Source organism: Coloeus monedula, assembly GCF_965178545.1.
Source record: "Coloeus monedula genome assembly, chromosome: 1".
Classification (NCBI taxonomy): domain Eukaryota; kingdom Metazoa; phylum Chordata; class Aves; order Passeriformes; family Corvidae; genus Coloeus; species Coloeus monedula.
The window spans coordinates 57196375-57213809 of NC_138781.1; positions in this window are offsets into that span (position 1 = coordinate 57196375).

Consider the following 17435-nt stretch of genomic DNA (forward strand, 5'->3'; position numbering starts at 1 on the left):
TGAAGCTGAGCACAGCACACTGCGCCTAGGCAGCTTCTTTCTCCGAGAGACGTGCCCTCCTCACACGATGCACTCTCGCAGCTCCCTTGCCCACTTGCAGCAGCTGCTAGCAAAGAAAAAGGCTCCAGGGCTAAGAGCCACTGCTGGGCTGAACCTTCCCCTTGCCTCACGTCAAGCCCCAGAAACTGTCCTCTGCACTCGGTTTTTCCCTTCTCCACCGCATCTACCACGGGCGTCTCTGCATCTCCAAGCATGAAGCTAGCAGAATTGCTTCCAGGGAACAGTGGAAGAGAAATAGGGAGCAGCACAAGTAGCCGCAAGTTGAACTTTCTGCTTCCCACTGCTCAAGTGAATCCGCAAACAAGCGAGTGGCAGGCACGCTTCCTCTTGCAGCCTGGGCCATTCGCACAGCAGCCCAGCCGCTGCTCTGCCTTCGTTCTTATGCCCTTCGTAGCAGGTCGCGCTTTCGTTTTGCTGGAGACGAACAGTCGTCTGCTTCTCGCCCAGAGAGCACGGTGCCGGCAGCGAAAGCCTCCAGGCTGCTGCTTCTGCCCAAACACGCCTGGCCTATGCACTTTCTCTGGCGGCGCTAGGTAGCGGCACATTCGCTCTGCCTTGTAGCCTGAATCTTAACGGAAAGCTTCTCGGCTACGTCTGGCACAGAGCACAGGTTGAGGTCAACGAGCTTCCCCAGAGCTTGCCCCCGAGGCGTGGAAACTTGGATTTGCAGCACATTCCAGGGCTCCTCTTCCTTCCTTTACAGCCTGCCCAGCGCCGTCAGATCGCCGTGCTCTCTGCCGCCGCCTTCTCGCTTCCAAGTACCAGCACGCACCTTGCAGCCGTGCAGAGAGCAAAGATGCGGATAGACGTCTCGCTCAGAAGAAGGTGCCAGGACGAAAAGATGTTCGTCCTTTCTGCTCCTCGTCGCCCGCATTGTGGTGCTGTGTTGAAAGTCTTGGCCAGCCAAAGGCTAATGCAGCAGGTGCTTCTCTCCTGAAGCATTTGGCTCAGTGAGAGCTACACACGCGGTTTGGACACTGTAAAGCAGCAAGAAAAATGATTGTACCTCGAGCTGAGGAAAATCCCTGCACAGAACCCTGTGCATGCGTGCGCTATACCCTCTGAAGAGCGCGACAGCTCCGAGCCATGGCTGGGCTTCACTTCTGTCCAGAGCACAGAAGGCGAAGAACGAAGCAGCCGGGCACCGGGCTCATGCACTCAGTGCACCGAATTGCATGAGCTCAGCACAAAGCTGCTTCACAAGCACAGTCAGCTGAGAATGCTCCGGCTGCTTCCGAGAGTCCGGCGCAGCCCTTGCACTCCATCACACAAGCTGGCCAGAAACAGTTTCTTACAGCCGCACTGTTGCAGAGTCCACGCGGCTTGAGCGCACGCAGAAGGAGGCGTCCAGAAAGAAGGCGTTCTTCAAGTCCCCCTTCTCTAAGCAGCCTTGAAGCTGAGCACAGCACACTGCGCCTAGGCAGCTTCTTTCTCCGAGAGACGTGCCCTCCTCACACGATGCACTCTCGCAGCTCCCTTGCCCACTTGCAGCAGCTGCTAGCAAAGAAAAAGGCTCCAGGGCTAAGAGCCACTGCTGGGCTGAACCTTCCCCTTGCCTCACGTCAAGCCCCAGAAACTGTCCTCTGCTAGCTTGAACAGCTTGTCAGTTAAGGGAAATTATGCAAGTGAAAAAGTCGATCTGTAAAGTTTCTAACGAGTAACTGGAAATATCAGAAACTTTTCCTCAAGCAGGAACACTGATTCGCTGACAGTGTTGGAAGCAAAGCAGAGTTGTCCAAATGGGGTAAGACATTCTGGGTTTTGTGGTGCACAAATGGTTGCGAGACACACACACTAAAGCACGATATGGGCTACTATTAATGGGATTTTTCTCTTAAACTTTCCTGTGCGCAGAAGAGTACATCTGTTGATACAGGTGAAAGCTTTCAAGCAGGCCTGCATACAGGGATGTCAGTGTTCATTATATCGACTTTCTGAAATGTTTTCATTGAAGCTTTTATCTCAGCTCCACACAAGGCAATCTTCACATCTTTTACTTCTTTGAGGCATATAGCTAACATTTGTTTCCATCATACAAAAGGTTTTCTCATCTTTCAGGGAAACTTTCAGCACCAGAAAGTTCAAAGAGAACTTGAGTTCACACCACATGGCTGAAGGGCATATCCTCGCCTCTTATAAACCCACACCATTCCTTCCTTATGCGGAGCTCTGTGGGACTACAGAAGCTCCTGGTCTGATAGATACTGGTTGGGTGTCTTGGGATATTTGAGTTCCTGCTCCAAAGGAACTCTTTTAAAAACTTTCTGGCCCTGAATGAGTTCACACAAGTTTTGACCCACTATTTCAAAATTGCAGAGCTACTTTTTCAGATGGTTTAGTAGTACACCAAAGTTTATGTTGATTTTTTTCCCTGTGCAACAAGGAGCAAAGTACAGCCAAGTTCACAGCCCCGTCTTCACTCTTTTCCTCTAAGTGATGAAGCAGTTTGCTATCAGAAATATGCTAGCACAAGATCTGTGTGTTTCCTACTGCCTCATCAGCTTTCAGCATGTCACATTAATCTACATTATGATTTGTTCCCTGTTTTGCCCCTTCTCCCAGTATTTGAAGTGGTAGTTGAACTCTTGCTGTCCTCAGAGGTGCCACCATTCATCAGCAGCCCACACCAAAACATACAGAGCCACACATTGTAAAGACAGATCACTCCGGAAGCAAATGATTTCCGGAAAAAATCAAATCAGTGCTAATTCTGAAAAAAAAAAAAAAAAAAGAAGGTCAAATAGTAGGAGATGAGACTAGATAAGCTTCTTAAGAGCTTACTTCTTTAATCTATTGAGGACACTTTATCCGGGTATTTACTAATGGCTAGAAACCATACATCATTTCCTTTTTGTTTTTTCTAAGCCCTCCATCTGTTTCTATTTAAAACCAGAGACGGAAGGAAAGAGAAATATTCATAGATCTGGAAAACCAACGGAATTGATAGGGTACTGGGATGAATTTCTGAAGTGGTGGTACACTGCTACTTAGAATCAGTGTTTGACACAAGTTAAGTCATCTTCTGATGACTGTTTCAAGTATGTGAGGTAGGAAGATCAATTCAGTTTAAAGATTGAAATAAAATGGTGACATCATGTTGAGTCTAATCATCCTGAAAACAGGCCTGCTTGTTTATCCTCAGAACGAGCTCTAGGAGACCTCAGGACCACAGAAGCTTAAAATGTCTGCTTGTACTTCACATGAAAGATTTCAGCTTCTCCAACTACCAGAATATAACTTCCTGTGAGCATCAAGATGAAAAAATAATCAAGAAAACGTGCCCAGTATGCCCACACTCAGACTGGGATTGGAAGCATCAATCCACTCCTTTTCCCCACCCTGCAGCATCATTTGGCTCAGCAATAACTGAAAAGGTGCAAGGAAACACTCCTGGTGAGAAGAGCACACCTCTCCTCCCCATCCCACCTCACTAGGATGGGGATGCTAAATCTGTACCACTCATGCCAGTAACATATCTGGTCCTTTTGTTCCACTTGACACCTCCCCTGCCACATCACATTTCACACAGCTTAATGTAACACTAAAAACCACCTTCTGCCTCCACTATCATAGCTCTTAAGCAAGATGTGCCTCTCTGAGAATGTTGCCCAGGCTTTTCAATTTTCTCTCAGTCCACTCTCACCGCCTACTTGTGTCACATGACTGAAGAAGTCTTGGCCAAGATCAAGGAGACTTTCCTGATTAAAGTAGTAGTAGAAGGTTGGGCTGTTGGCTTGCTTTTTCTTTTTCTCTTTTTAATCCTTTACGTCTTCTTGTTTGGGCCATCATCTTTTCCATCTTATGGGATCCTTTACCCTCTTCCCACCTTTCCATTGCATCCTCAGACCACCTGCTCGATTCTTCAGTTTCTCACCCCTTCTCGGTCTCTGACCTCAGTCCTGTGCTCTTTCGCATTATGATGCAGCCGCGATAGAACCATATGTACTTTGGGAGGCCAGATCTGACACAGCCACAAGAAGCAGACACCCTGCTGAGGAGGAAGATTTCATAACCAAAGCCTGTAGCTCCGTCCTGTCAGTCACTGAATACTAGACGCTGATGTTGCCTTCTCCCCTCAGGACTGCTTTGGTTGAAGGGCAATTTTTTTCTACGTTTTTTTTCCATGTAAAGCTGATACATTAACTTACTTAATGAAGCACTCTGCAGCCTGATTACTGTGATTTATTCTTCTTCCCAAGTGGTTTAATTCTACATCGGTGATCCTTGATTTGTCAAAAAGGAGCAGTAGTTGGAACAGAAGTCACAGAGGCTGCTTTCGATCAAATTAAGCAAGAGTTCCCCATAGTCTTCAGTGTGCTACAGGTTTTCTGTTGTCTGGCTGTATTGCCTTTTCAGTGCCTGACAAAACTGCTTATTTTTGTTGACATTTTCAGCAAAAGCATCTTAGCAGTTTGGAACAGGAATATTGTTGTCAGAGGTGAAGAGAAGGATGGAAGGCATGTTGTGAGTAAAACAATCTCATGCTCTTACCAGTGCTGAAAAACAAAGCAGTTAGGCACTGAACCAGGCTTTCAATGGCAACTGAGCTTTCAGGTGTCACAGGAGAAACTGATTCAGAGTGAGCAAATACTTCTGCTGTGCTAGTAGGCTGTGCACGTCAGCTACCACTCGCTGCACCAGACTGGAAGCAGCACTCATTGGGCTGTGAAGGCTGGGCAGACACTGTCAGAACACGAAGCGCTGTTGGGAAATCTCCATCCTGTGCAAGGCAAAGAGATCCTCACAGCATTTCATCAAGGTGGGTGCTGATTTGGAGCTGGCCCCTATAAACATCACTGTGCAAAATCTAAAATAGGTCTTCCATAGCACATTGCTGCTGAGAGGGCTCTGAGCACAAGCTTCTCCCTCAAACAAGTCACGTGAGCTATCACTGCCCATTAGAGCACCTCAGGGTGATTTCTGATGGGCTGAATCCAGGGTAAGTGAGCTGAAGGACTATCAGAAAACTATTTTTGTTCAGGTTTTGTCGTTACACAAAAGTAAAGCCCTAATAACGTTCATGCTCAAATACTTGAAGATTGAGATGAGTCCTGTATTTCATAGATGTCTAATACAGGAAGTACCAGTGTGGGTCAACATGCAACATCTGACAATCATTGACTGCTTTTAATTTGGATAATGCTGTGAGGAAGTCAAGGTGGTTTAAATACTTACATAATATATTGCCAGATTGCACGTGGTCTTCAGACTGAATACTTCAGAGAAGGAAGGAAGGAAGGAAGGAATTCGGAAGGAATTCGGAAGGAATTCGGAAGGAATTCGGAAGGAAGGAAGGAAGGAAGGAATTCGGAAGGAAGGAAGGAAGGAAGGAAGGAAGGAAGGAAGGAAGGAAGGAAGGAAGGAAGGAAGGAAGGAAGGAAGGAAGGAAGGAAGGAAGGAAGGAAGGAAGGAAGGAAGGAAGGAAGGAAGGAAGGAAGGAAGGAAGGAAGGAAGGAATTCGGAAGGATAAAAGGGAAATTTCCTCAGTTTTTCAAACTGTCTGTTGAAGAATCATAGAATCATAAAAGTGTTGGGGTTGGAAGCCACCTTAAAGATTATCTAGTTTCAAACCTCCTGCCATGAGCAGGGACAACTTTCACCAGACCAGGTTGCTCAGAGGCCCATCCAGCCTGAGCTTGAGCAGGATGCCAGGATGGGACATCCATCTCTGAAGAAGCAGCTACACTGTACGAACTTCACTGCTTTGTGATCTAGTAAGTACACTGGTGCTGGGATGAACTGATTTTGTTGCAGAGCCCTATTTTCATGCATTTGTAAGCCTCCAAAAAAAACTCTCCCAGCCTGCAGATCTAAAGCTTCCCCAAAACTTGGTTCCTGTATGTGGGAGACTTCGTAGCCCAGAATCGCACATCCTCAGTTCTGACAAGTGCCAAAGAAAATATTAATAGCTCCCCTAGCTGTCCTTGGCTCCAAATACTCCAAGGACTCCATTTGTGGTCTAATTCTCTCACGGTATCCAAACACCAACCTTCACCTTTTTTAAAGCAAGGGCTTGGTATGATTCATTATAAGAAAATTAGTATGGGTGGAAAGTTCAAATACTACAGCAAATGGCAGTGCAGGGATGCGAGCACATGAAATTTAGGAAAAATGAGAATTACTACATGGGTATATTGACATCTTGCAAAACCCACAATGTCAGCCTATGTTGTCTGTCCAGCACATCTTGGTAGTAATGTCACCAAAAAGGGCATTTTCCTTCCGTGTGGCAAAGGGTCCCTGTGGAATTGCATGGGTTTTGACCAACACTATTATAGAGGATATCCAAGCGATACACTTGCGATTTGGCAAGATTTGGATCCAATCTTCAGGTTAGAAAGATTAGGTTTAGCATCTTTAACCTCATCTTGAATTTAGAAAACAGAACTAAAGAAGACTGAATTATAAATTGTGTTGTGATCAAACAACTTTTATTATGTTTTATTAGTTTGAACAGTGACACTGACATTCAATTTGTTAGAAAACATTAGGCATCAGAAAACATCAAAACATCCGCTTAAGTACTGAGCATATGAAAAAGAACTAAAAAATCTGGCAAACAGAACATAACTGACAATTCTATTAAAACATGTATCTTAAGTTTTGCTTCTCCTGAGCTTAATTGAAGTCCTGGCTGAAGACAGATGTAGTGAATGCGTATTCCCCAGTACCCTACATAACCAGTAAGTCAATTCAGTCTCGGCTTGAACACAAAATCTTTTCCCAGATGATGTGCATCCTGAGGCACTTGGCAAGAATCCTGACCAACAAGGTTAAACTCAAAAGAGACTGAAAACACCTGAGGCAGTGGGTTTCTAAGCCTTGATCAACTGGAAGACGGGGAAGTATTTATTTTTTAAGGGGGAGAAAAAAGAACAAAGAGAGGTTATTTAAGCAATGCAAACTCAGCTCAGATACCAAGAATAAAAAAACCCACAACGCTGACAAACCAGGAGGCAGCAGGCAGAAAATACCACGTCACTAATGTTGTTATTAGACCCAAAATAGCACAGGAATGAATTTCCACTGAACACAAAGTAAAATCTAGAGATGGTCTAGATTGTAATCAGCTTTCGCAATCAGTGAGCTCTTCACAGTCACCGTCCATAGTGGTTGGATGTTGTTAATAATGGTTCCTCCAAAAGCGATGTGATATCTTTGATAGGGGAGCAATCGCAGCTAAGGTCAATCTTTTCCACGAGAGGCAGATCTATTGGAGAATACACTTTCTAAATAAATGTTCCATGTTTTACTTAGTACTGCAAATTCTGAAGTTGTCACAAGCATACACATCTTTTTTTTTCTTTTTTTTCTTTTTTTTTTTTTTTTTAAATCAATGTGTCTAATGAGAGGCCAGACCAGAGCAAAAAAAGATGCTTTTCTTGTAACACCAAACCCTTCAACTTTCACCCTGGATAAGATGGGACCATCACAAGGATGTCTGTGTGCCCATTTAGCTCTTTCTTGATGTTGCTACCAGGTGTGGAGTTAATTGATATTGCCACAGTACTATGTGTAAAATGAACATCTTAACTATCATAAAGTTAATCCACCTTTTATTTAGGAGTCACATGCATGCTTTTCAATGAAAGGTACTTTGCTGGTATGCTGAAGCACTAATAAAATCCCAAATACCTAATGATAAGGACTGAGGCAGTCTAATAGAATTTGTAACACAGAGAAAAACAAGCCAAGATGTCTTTTTAAAACAAGCTATAATTCAAAGTTAAGTTCTTTGCTAGCTGCAAACATTGCTGTGTGATGCCCTTTGGTTTGCATTCCTTACAAAGACTGATGCTCAGCAGTCTATATTAACCACAGAAATCGGAATGCTAGAGATGAATTGGTAAACTTAGAGGCAAAGAAAGAAGCAGTGAAAGAAATTCTTATACGTCAAAATACATTAAAACTGAATCTTCCCAATTCTTTTTCACAATACTTTTACCGTCAGTGAAATCAGGAAAGTAGCCGTTTATGTAAGATGTTTCTTTATTTTTCAGCTGATCTTATCCAGCCATTTCTTAAGAATCTTTTGTAGTGATTTCAAGATAAGGATACTGTTGTTTGAATCTTAGTCCTGTGAGCTACAAAAATGCCATACACTTATGAAAGCCCAAACCAAATTTTAACTTGCTTTGCTTTACACTGAGAGAATTGCTTAATTAAATCCCAGCTAAAGGATCCTTACATGTTATAAGCAAGTTTTAATCACTGGTGATGATGATTAAGCTGGGGTGGTGGGGAATCATGCTCTCCTATCCCGTTGAGTTTTTCAGTATTTGCAAATTATCAGTGTTCTCTTGTTACAAATATTTCCCCCCTTCCCTGTGGTGCTCCTGTTACAGAAGATGCTCGGTTTATTGTTGGATAAGTAGAGATGCTTGCACTGTTTCTCAGCACATGCTTAGAGTAGGTGTTTCTTCAATAGCTCCTGATATAAGGAAGATAATCCGATCATGTTCTCCAGGAAACGCACTGCTGGGTGTTGGCCAAATCTCTTCACGAAAATGTGAGTTTAACTGGCTGTAGCACAGGCAACTTCATTGTCTGGAGGTGCAATAATGAGCATCCCAGATATAGAAAACAGAGATCACATCATTGCATATTAAATTTTCTCTGTTGAGGTGCTTGAAATTACAGACTAAAAGGCTTTTTCTTAAATTTTAGTCTTACTCATTATGGGGGAGGATTCGTTTGCAATACAGTAAAAAGAATATCCAAGGTTTAAAGTAAGCACTATGCATAAATCCTCCCCTTTGTAGAGAAATAATGTGTCCTACATATGTTAAGCCTTTGCCTATTTTATCGTTGATGGTCAGTGAGATCTTCTGAGGCACCATTAGCAGAAGAGCTAACTAAGTCTGGTTTTAGCTAATTAAGATACCATGTCTCTTATCTTGACAGGAGCAAAGTTTTGCTGTTATTTCCCCTAAGCAAAAAACCCTGCTGTTTAACTCCTCATAGGTACAAGGTAAATGATTGCCTTGAATAACTCTTCAAAGCCCCAGGCTTTATAAGGCAAGGATTCTGACCTTACGGCTGCTTCTGGCTCTTTTCAAAAATCAAGTGGACACATTCAAGACTTACAGGTCACTGTGCCTTAGGGCCTAGCTCTATTTCATCCCCAAGCATACAACATATGGGATTCTTGAGTCCCTCTAAACCAGAGTAGACATACATCAGATATTTCAGATACTCTGCTTGCTTCAGCTACATGCAGAAACATCAAGATTTTTTCCTTTCTCAGTACGAGCAGGAGTCTGCTTAAGAGCAAAGATTTAACAAATCCCACCTGCTGAGGCCTGCTACCTCCTCACCCAATTCTTATTGCCCACTATCTATTGCTGCTTCTCCAAGGGGCATGTCAACACGTGTGTACTTCCCTGCCTCTGCTCAGAAGGCTAAAAATGGCATTTGCCCTCACTGGTGTTTAAAGATAATGACTCCAGATTAACAGTCAGGAGATTCATGTGGAATAAAGCTAACACTCATTCAAACTTAATTCCCTTTGCTTCGGAAGCTTTCTCAGAAAACATACTTCCCTCAGAACAGCTTCTTCCTTCCCTCCTACTCTGTGCCTTTTCTAAACAGCATAGCATCGCAGATGCCAGGCTTTCTGCTAAAGAGGGGAAACCTCATTGGAATGGATCTCTTGCTGCCAAGCATCAAGATTCAGGGTGCAGTGGGTACAGTATGTGGGAAAGGGAAAACTTTCTGCCCCAGACCATTGGGCAGCTTCATTTGCATCCCAGACCCATTTCTTTTGCTGAGGTTGTCCATCTGCCTTCCCCATGTGAAAGGAGGCATGTAGCCTAGGTTCAGCCCCAGGACTCGTGTTAGAGATCCCAAGTGCCCTGTCCTTTGAGGAGTGCTGCCACAAAAGAGGGGTTCAAACAGATGCAAATGCGGCAGTTGGGAAAGTATTTGGGGGAAGGAAGCCCAGGTACCACACTGTAGAGGCTCCCGGACGAGCTCTGTCCTTTTTTGTTGCTCCATCAGCTCATCTCTGAGGATCAGTTCTGACTGGGTGAGGCTGCAGTGCCTGGGAGATGAGGTCCCAGGAGGGACACTGTGTTTGCAGAGACACTTGTTGTCTGCACTGCATTTTAAGGCACCCTTAGGTTGGCTGGAAGAGGCTGTGTTGGTGGCACCAGCCAAAGCTTTGCATCAACAGTTTGCTATCAGTGAAGCCTCCCTCCTCCAAGGCTGTCAGCAGCATTCAGAGCCACTGTGTGGTGCACATGGATCCAGCAGTTAAGGAAGAAGGGCACTACATTTCGCTGTTCATGGGTAACTCCTGTATTGCATTTCACATCTGGGGCCCCACCACTGGCATTCAAAGCCCCAGAGCTCTTCTGATAAACTCATAATCTTCAGCATCTAGTAAGCAATGCCCTTTGCTGCTGCTGCATTAAGAGACCTGATTAAAGCAGCACTGGCATAGTCTTTACATACAGACCCTTTATTTGGGAGAGATCCTACGAATGGAGCAGCATTGAAGCGACAGCTTCCCAAGAGGGCTAGGGTCACAGCCCTCCAGTGACCACCGTTCTAGACCATGACTGGAGAACACAAACAAGTAAATGACAATTTTGGAAACCTTTACAGTCTTTGCCCAGGTTACAGGCTCTCCAGGGAAGTGATCACACCACCAAACCTGACACAGTTCAAGAAGCATGTGGACAACACTCTCAGGCACGTGGTGTGATTTTTGATGCTGTCTTGTGCAGAGACAGGAGTTGGACTTGATGATCTTTGTGGGTCCCTTCCAGCTCAGGGTAGTCTGTGATTCTATGACAAACACAGAGAAGATTTTGGGCTCAAACGTATTTCTCTACTATTGCTTCTGGTTCTTAAGCTCTTTAGGTTTTCCGGCACCTCTCCTCACCTTTCCATTTCTTGTATACTTGGTTTTTCACATTAAGGTTGTGTTCTGTCTTATACTCCATTTTCTCTTCTGCAACAACCCTAAGAATGGACTTCCAAGGTAGGTGTAATTAGCCTGATTTCTGCCAACGAGGCTACCAGCTCAACCAGCCTGCTGAATTCATTGGGATTTCATTACACACACCAGATTTAATTCTTTACAGGCCTCCCACAGTTCCTTAATTACATCTTGCTCTCCACATATCCTTATTCCTTAACTGGCCTCAAATTAAAGACAGTTAAAAAAAAAAAAAAATTAATCACCTTGCTTTCTTATTTGGTTGTCTAACATCCATATAAAACAAAAGATGCCTTAAAATAGCCTTGTATATTTGAAGTTTGGAACTGAAAATTTTCTGCAAAGATAATAAAGTCAAATCCTGCTGTGTTCCTGGTCTTAATTTAATAGAATAATGGCAATGCAAGCCTGGTAAGGGCATCCTGGGATCTAAAAGGGCTTTTTCCTCTCTGAAGGATTGGGCTATTATACCTAGATAATGTCTAAAAATTTGTCCAGCCTGATTTAAAAATCCTTCCATAAACACTCTCCTGTGTAGCATATTTAGGCACTGCACCACAGATAAATTCCTAATACCACACTAGAAAATGTCTGCAATGCAAATTCATTGAGTTCATCACGGTCTGTTTTGCAAGGGTCTTTGAGAACAAATCACCATTTTTCTTTTCTAACAGGCCTTGAATACAGAATTGTTCTTACATCTTATTTCTAGTCGTCTCTTTTCGATACCAAACAAAGCAATTTCCTCCAGTCTTTTCTCAAAAGTCACGACTTTGGCTCTTGTTTTTTGGCCATGCCTTTTCTACCTCCTCCCTTTTTCATTTCCCTCTTCTGGACTCCTCCCAGTTTGGCAACACTTGAGAAAGTGTAGTGTCCAAAACTGTTCCATGCCAGTGTCAGCATTCCAGGGTCAAGCAGGGAGGGATAATTACCTTGCGTATGTTACTCACAACACTTCCTGTCAGTGCCTCACAGCATGAGACTTGCTTTGTTTTGTAACAGTATCATATTATGGCAGTATCATTTGTCATGGCGCCATAAGAACAACCAGCTCCATAAGAACAACCATGCACCTTCATTCCCTGTTTTATAATTAGTATTTTTATTTCCCTTTCCCAAGATTAAGTGTTTGTATTCAAATACTGAATTTTCCCTTGTTGATTTTGGGCCTTTTGTGCTGTATCTCAATATGGTTCTGAATTTTGATCCTGTGTCTCAAAGAGCTTGTAATCCCTTGTGGCCTCATGTTGTTTGAACACTTGTGTGTTTCACGATTCGTGCTGTTGATGAAAATGCTGAGTAGAAACGTGATTTCTACAGAGTTCTGCATGTAATGCCTTCCCAGTTTAACCTCAAAGCATGAGAGTGTGTGCTCACCGTACCATGACCCTGGGTAAATATATGTTTCTTTTGTTTCCTTTAGAGCATGTTACATGGGACCATGCCAAAAGCCTTAGCAGAGTAAAGACGTATCTACTGCTTCTCCCTTATCCATGAGAACAATTATCCCATTAAAGAAGGAAACCATTAGTTAACTTGATTTTTTCTTGACAAATATACTCTGTTTTTATTAGCTTATGGTTCTCTACGTTCTTTATACATTGATTCATGATTCATTGATTCATCTTTCAGGATAACACATACAGACTTCTCTCCCTGAATCTTGCTTTTTCTCTTTTGAAGAATGGGTTCTGTGGGTTTTCTTCTCATTCCCAGAGAACCTTCTCTTCTTTTGTTACCAATGGGTGTTACTGGTTCAGATATTGCTTCAGTTTCTTAGATATTTCAGGGTCAGTTTTATCAGGCCGCTCTATGTAACACATTAAATATTTTATAACCTCTTCTTTCCCTGCTCTTTGCTCTTGTAAACAACCGAAATGCTCTAGGCATTTGCTAACAATTTATGTCATGCCTGAAGCAAAGATGTCATTAAATATCTTGGCTTTCTCATCATGGTCTATTATTTGTAATCCTTGCCTATTAAGGAATGGGCCAGAATTTTACTTTGTCTTTTTCTGCTTTGTCTGTGTTCGTACAATCTTTTCACATTAATTTTTATCACCCTCAGTAGTAGAAAGTCATTGTGCAGTTTATCCATCTGGGCTCAACCGTACACTTTTGGTCTGGTTTTTTTCTATCCAGCTTTAGCCAGATGTCCTTGTTCCTAATTTGTAAATAAATCCTTTTTTAACATTCAAGACTTTAAAGAGCTTCTACTGCAGCTATTCCTTCTTATGCTGATTCCTTTCTCCTTCACATTAAACTAAGTTGCTGTTGTGTCTTAAATACAGCTTCTTTCCATAATTGCTATCTCTCCTGTACTTCTTTATCCTTAAATTATTCCTCCAAAAGAATACTTTTTAAAGCTTTATCAACATCTGCTTTATTGAAGCCATTATCTCTATTTTGCTTCTCTCATGCTGTCCTTTTCTTAAAATAGTCAACTATGATCAATAGTTTTGCAATTATTTCCTCCCCCTTTAGTCCCCAGAATCTGTAATTTTTACAGAAGTTGGCCCAGTGTGTTAAGGAGCCCCTGGGCCAGAAAGATGCTGCCATTTACGGTCCAAAAAATAGATATGAAATAATAAATCATGACCTGCTTGAGCCTGGATGCAACAATGTTTGTACTACTTGATAAGGGCCAGCATTACTCCAGAAATGCACAAAGGTTATCTGTTTAATTCTGATGTGATATGACAACTGAGTTGAAACACACACATGGAGAAGCAATGTTAATTTATTTAACTACTTAAGGAAGTCTAAACCAGTCAGTGCAGTTACCTCAGCAGAATTTAGATTTTCTATAGTGTTAGCAGTCACCTCTCCCGTTGTTCAAGCACACCAACCTCTGTATTATGCAACTTCTTATTATCTTCATAACAGCAGAGGGATACTCGGCCTTATGGTGAACGGCATCCAGTACAACAGTGATGGAGAGACTAAACAACAACCAAGTCATTCCTCTATTCTGTGACCCAAAATGCTCTTCAAGGCTAGCATATCAGAGGAAAAAGGGGGAGAACCTCCCACATAAGTTTCTTACCTGTTCAGGTCAGGAAAAAATCTAAAGGCAGCACTCTTTTATATACAGCCTCTTTTATGTCAGACTGATAGATTTTAAATGGCTTCCAGGAGGGCCCCACTTTCATATTTCAGCTGTCGTCTCATTATTGTTAGACCTGGAAGCTCAGTACTAGATGACGGAAATATTTGTACAGCTAAACACCAGGAGAGAGCTGAGGAAATAAACACACATGTCAGCAAACTGTCTGAATGGGGAGTTCACTTGAGACAGAAATCTCCCTTCAAGCCATAGAGTGGAAGACTGCCTAGATCCATCCTTTGCTAACTTTCTCTTATCTGTCAGACCAGTAATTTGGCTTGCCATTCCCTTGGCATAATTTGAAGCAGGTTTAGAGGCCTGCTCTCCATCCTCACATAAACTCAACATGAGCAGAACTGTTAATGACAATTAGACTTTAAAAGCCTGCTGTGGGAAATCTCACACAGAAGCTTAGTGAATGTTACAACCCTCTCACTTGCCAATATACCTCCCTCAGCAGGAATTTATGAAGAAAAAAACAACTTTGTTGGTATATTCACTGGCTCCTAGAAGCTGTCACTATGGATGAGTAAGGAGAAGTTCTTTTGTGTCCCCTGAGACGACTGTACTTCCCCAAGTCATAGAAATATGAGAATCTTGCTTTACTGGCTAACAACAACCACATTATAGCACTTTTTCCCCAAGAAGTTTATTGAAGTGTTTCCAAAATGCCTCACTGGTAGGTTGCTCCAAAATCTTCCCCTTCTGATAGTTAACCACTGGGTTCTTTAAATTGAATTTCATCATGGGCAACATGTAATAACTTTTTTCTGTTGCAAGTACGGTTCTTAATGATTTTTCACCTCCCTAGTTTACATACAGATATATATCTGTATGTCTCTCTTATTTATGAACAGCAACTATACACCACTCCAGCCTTCATTCTTCTAAACAAGCCAGAATGCTCTTAGCTTTCCTCATTAAACAGACTCTCCATCCCATTTCCGGTATCTGCACCAATTTTAACGGATTTTTTTGAGTACAGCTGACCAGCTCTCCTGCAGGCAGATTGCTGTGACCTTGGACTGTGGTCAGTACACCCTTATCCCTGTTAAAACTACCAACCTTACGTTCACAACTGCCCTTTTCTATCACTGAAGACTTATACTACAGCATTCTGATCATCCTCTGCAAAATTAACTGGGTTTTTTCCTTACCATCTGTACAAACATTGTTAATACAAATGTCTGTTAGAAATACTCCCAAATCCACTCCTTTATCATCTTACCATCAGCCCTACTGCTTTTCCTCTAGCCCCATGCATCCCCTTTGACAACAGCACATTGTTGCCTCCCTTTCTTCTAGATCCTCACTTACTGCAAAATAACTGTATTAACCTGCTACTGGGCTACATGGGAAATTACCAGTTATATTATTGCAACTGTACAAAGAGTGACAGCTACAGAATTTCTTTTCTTGCCAAAGAACAGTAGTGAGTTTCTCCACTGCGATTGATATATTACAAACCCACATCATATTTTTTCCATTTATCTCATCTTCCCTATTAATCTTTTCTTCAGCCTCTGCACTAAATCTTTGTATCCTGCCAAGGTCAGCTAATGGTTGGTAATGGATGGCTTCATGATTCCTCTGTTGGTTAAACAGGTCCTGTATGTGCTGCTCTCCAACCACACAGGACTGGCTAATTTGCTCACTGCACGGATAAACATCACTAGGGGAATTGCAGTTTCATTTGCCAGTTTTCATAATCTCAGTTAAACTGAGCAATAAATAATCTACGTTTAGTTTTCACCCAAACCCAGAATGTGATTTGTTCTCCTTCACTTGTTCCCATTACCCTGTTTCACAGCCACATTCTGTAATCTGTCCGCTACTAAACACTGAGCCAAAATACTGATTTTGCTTTGCACTAGACTTAGATTACCTTTAGTGTCCCTAATGTTTTTTAACCTTATCCTTCCCTTAAATAAAAAAAAATCTCACACCTTTTTCTTTGCTCTTTGTTACTTACATAGCTAAAGGGGTTTTACCATCGTTACAGAAGTAGTTGTTTCTTTTGTAAGATCCCAGTCACCGTCATTTCTGGAAATCTGACCTTTTTCCTCATCCTTTCTTAAAAAAACATGGGGTTTTTTTAAAGATGCAAATCAGAACTTGAAGACCAAGAAGAGTTCAAAAGATAAAATCATCCAGGCACAGTTTTTTGGCTAACACAGATCATTTCAGTGACCAATGGGAAAGTGGATCTGTTCCTTTTTCTGTCTCTCCTTCCTCCTAGCCTCAAAATGTAGAAATCATGGGAAGAGCAATGCTTATGGTGCTAAAGTACACCTCGTGGAGACAGATGAAGCCCTGCACTGACTGGGAGGAGGGGATGTGCTGCACCGCCTTGTACCTGTGACTCCATCTTCTAATGTGTGAGCAAGATTGTATTGGGCAATGGTAATAAGGGGGCTGTGACTCCCTTGGTCACCACTGCTCTTCTGTAAAAACACACCAGCTCCCCATGCTGTTTCCACAAGGATGAAAAAGGGATATCTTATACCTAAATCAAGAGACTGGTATCCACATGGAGGTTCTGCCTGTAGGAGGACTGTGTCAGGAACCTTTCCACGTGAATGTGATTCTCCTTTGGCCTTTCAGGTAAGGAAAAGGTTTATTGTTTTGTTGACCCATATACATCTCCTTAAGGCTGCACTTCAGTTCAGGCTTGTAGCTAAAGCACAAGATTATACAGTTTCTGCTTCCATGACTAAGGTTGGGGAATGGATCCCACAGCGAAGGACAAAAAGCCCACTGCCTGGTGCTCTCCACAGGTAATGTGCAGAAAGTTTTCACCAATGGAAGCCCATCTAGAAATGGTATATTTCTAGTAAAATACGTGGCAGTATACATGAGAAAGAAAACTCTGCTGAGTACTGCATGCCTCCAATAACATCTTAGTAAATTAGTTTCAGATCCAGGCTTCAGAAAAACCGTATGGTCAACTGCAGGAACACACGCATAACATACAGCAGAAAATTAGACTTTCTATGCTTCTACAAATGCTGCAATCCCAAGCGCTCTCAGAGCAATTAGTGGTAATCAACAGAGATACACAAGTAGATTTGGCTCTTCTTTCACCTTAGATGCTTTTCTGATACAGGTTTCCAGTTAAATGCATGACCTGTCAGCCTTTTCAATGGGGGCAGCAATCTAGATAGCCTTAGGGCCCTTTTGGGATAGAGATGAACATAACAAGGGGAGTTACAGCATGGTTATCTGGACAAGCCAATAGCTATCAGATGCATGGCAGCCAAGGGATCCAAAATAACACGGTACAAAAGATGGGGGGGAGAGGGGGAGAGCAGGAGGCAGGGGAAA